Genomic DNA, 3,284 nt, shown 5'->3' with positions numbered 1-3,284 from the left:
TGAGAGTCCTAAACAGCATGGTAGTTTTCTTAAATAATCCTAATATGCTTGGTATTCAAAGAATAGTTAAAATTTTCTTATGAGTGTTTTGAATACTAAGAGAAGTTTGATGCTTGATGATTGTTTTGAGATATGGAGGTAATAATATCAAAGTCGTGCTAGTTGAGTAGTTGTGAAATTGAGAAATGCTTGTGTTGAAGTTTGCAAGTCTCGTAGCATGCACGTATGGTAAACGTTATGTAACAAATTTGAAACATGAGGTGTTATTTGATTGTCTTCCTTATGAGTGGAGGTCGGGGACGAGCGATGGTCTTTTCCTACCAATCTATCCCCCTAGGAGCATGCACGTAGTGCTGAGGTTTTTGATGACTTGTAGATTTTTGCAATAAGTATGTGAGTTCTTTATGACTAATGTTGAGTCCATGGATTATACGCACTCTCACCCTTCCATCCTTGCTAGCCTCTTCGGTACCGTGCATTGCCCTTTCTCACATTGAGAGTTGGCGCAAACTTCGCCGGTGCATCCAAACCCCGTGATATGATATGCTCTATCACACATAAACCTCCTTATATCTTCCTCAAAACAGCCACCATACCTACCTATTATGGCATTTCCATAGCCATTCCGAGATATATTGCCATGCAACTTCCCATCATTCCGTTCATCATGACACAATCATCATTGTCATATTGCTTAGCATGATCATGTAGTTGACATAGTATTTGTGGTGAAGCCACCATTCATAATTATTTCATACATGTCACTCTTGGTTCATTGCATATCCCGGTACACCGCCGGAGGCATTCATATAGTCATCCTTTATTCTAGCATCGAGTTGTAATCATTGAGTTGTAAATAAATAGAAGTGTGATGATCATCATTTTCTAGAGCATTGTCCCAAGTGAGAAATAAAAAAAATAAAAAAATAAAAAAGAGAAAGGCCATAAAAAAGAGAAGGCCCAAAAAAAGAGAAAGGCCATATAAAAAAAGAGAAGGCCCAAAAAATGAGAGAAAAAGAGAGAAGGGACAATGCTATTATCCTTTGCCACACTTGTCCTTCAAAGTAGCACCATAATCTTCATCATAGAGAGTCTCTTGTTTTGTCACTTTCATATACTAGTGGGAAATTTTCATTATAGAACTTGGCTTGTATGTTCCAACAATGGGCCTCCTCAAGTGCCCTAGGTCTTCGTGAGCAAGCAAGTTGGATGCACACCCACTTAGTTTCTTTTGTTGAGCTTTCATACATTTATAGCTCTAGTGCATCCGCTGCATGGCAATCCCTACTCCTTGCATTAACATCAATCGATGGGTGAGGGAGTCCTGGATTAGGGGGTCTCCGAACAGCCGGACTGTTGGACTATGAAGATACAAGATTGAAGACTTCGTCCCGTGTCCGGATGGGACTCTACTTGGCGTGGAAGGCAAGCTAGACAATACAGATATCTATATCTCCTCCTTTGTAACCGACCTTGTGTAACCCTAGCCCCCTCCGGTGTCTATATAAACCAGAGGGCTTTAGTCCGTAGGACAACATACAATCATACCATAGGCTATCTTCTAGGGTTTAGTCTCTCCGATCTCGTGGTAGATCAACTCTTGTACTACTCATATTATCAAGAATAAATCAAGCATGACATAGGGTTTTACCTCCATCAAGAGGGCCCGAACCTGGGTAAAACATCATGTCCCCTGCCTCCTGTTACCATCCGCCTTAGACGCACAGTTCGGGACCCCCTACCCGAGATCCGCCGGTTTTGACACTGACATTGGTGCTTTCATTGAGAGTTCCACTGTGTCGTCGCCATAAGGAAGGATGCCTCATCTCGTTGTTAAAAACAACATTACTGTCGGCGGAGCCCTGGCTGTCAGCCAAACTCTCCGGCTAGGCAGTTTCATCATGACCGCCCGTTCGGCTGCTGCACCGATGATGACTTCTTGGGTCATCGAAAACAGCCTCCACGTCGGCTCGAAATTTGCCGAGAAGATCGATCCAATGGAGCTCTCGTCCCTAAACGAGCTCTTGGATCGTATCGCTGCCTTGGGAGTCGCTACAGACTATGATCGGATTGGGCTTAAACCCGATCAAAGGGAGATTAACTCTCCACCGGTCACCCACCATATTGCGGTACTGGAGGAACAATGTGGCGATTCTTCCTCTATTTTGAGGACTAACTATGTCTGGATTCCTGAGCTCTCCAAGCCGGATACCCGCTTATGGGAGGACATCACCCAAGCCCTGAACCTAAAATCAGGCAGCGGGCCAGACTTATCGGGCAACACTAACCCGAACTTCCAAGATTGGAAACTCATCGGCCCCTGGGTCTCAGATCGGGTAGGGGTTCAGACTCAAATCCACCCACCCACCCACCCAGACATAAACGATCTTTCCCACATCAGGCAAGAGCCCCATGAAATAGTACATCATTATTGGGACAGATTCCTCCTTGTGATGAACAAGGTTAAGGACTGTCGCGAGGAAGACGCAGTCTCATTTTTCTACAATAATTACACGGACAAGGGAATCATTAACGCCTTAAGTCGTCATGACATATCACGCTTCGCTGACCTGGCGTCCATAGTGCGAAAGTACTGTGCGATGGAAAGCGCCTGGAAAACCGAAATGAAATTTTGGGATAATCCGGCTCAGAATATACATCCAGTCCGAAGTAAAAGGGTACACTATCATAAGACACCCGAGTTAGTTACAAAGAAACAAACACCCTCTACAGGGCATGGAACCGTATTGGAGCACTACAAAAAAAAGACACATCCATGACATTTTGGGCCGAACGAATTTTTTTCCTGTCATACATATGACACTTCTATGATGATAATTGTGACAAAACCCGGTATCATCATAGATGTAGTGGGCTCCTACTTATATGACACAAAATCATGATAGAAAATGGGCTTTTCGTCCTGGGCGGGCCAGAGACGCAGCTGCATGACATTCTTTGGGCCGCCCATGACGAAAAAACCGTGGTAGAAGCGAGGGCGAGGAAAATTTCGGGGAGTTCCCGGTTACGGTGGGAGGTCAGGGCCGAGCGATGCGTGCTTCTCTCATACACGTACGCGTGTGTGTGCGAGGCGTTGGCTCTAACTGAACCCGAGCGAGGCATTGGGCTCTAACTGAACCCGAGCGATTGCACAGCAGGCTATGCGGTACTAAACCCGAGCGATCGATCGATGGCTGTTAACTGAACCCGATCGAGCGATTCCTTCGCTACTGCTGCTAACTGAAGCCGATCGATGCTGCCTCTGGATGAACAGTGAGCGAGCG

This window comes from Triticum dicoccoides, chromosome 5A, assembly GCF_002162155.2.
Source record: "Triticum dicoccoides isolate Atlit2015 ecotype Zavitan chromosome 5A, WEW_v2.0, whole genome shotgun sequence".
Taxonomy (NCBI): Eukaryota; Viridiplantae; Streptophyta; class Magnoliopsida; order Poales; family Poaceae; genus Triticum; species Triticum dicoccoides.
Note: the sequence above shows the minus strand (reverse complement) of the source record.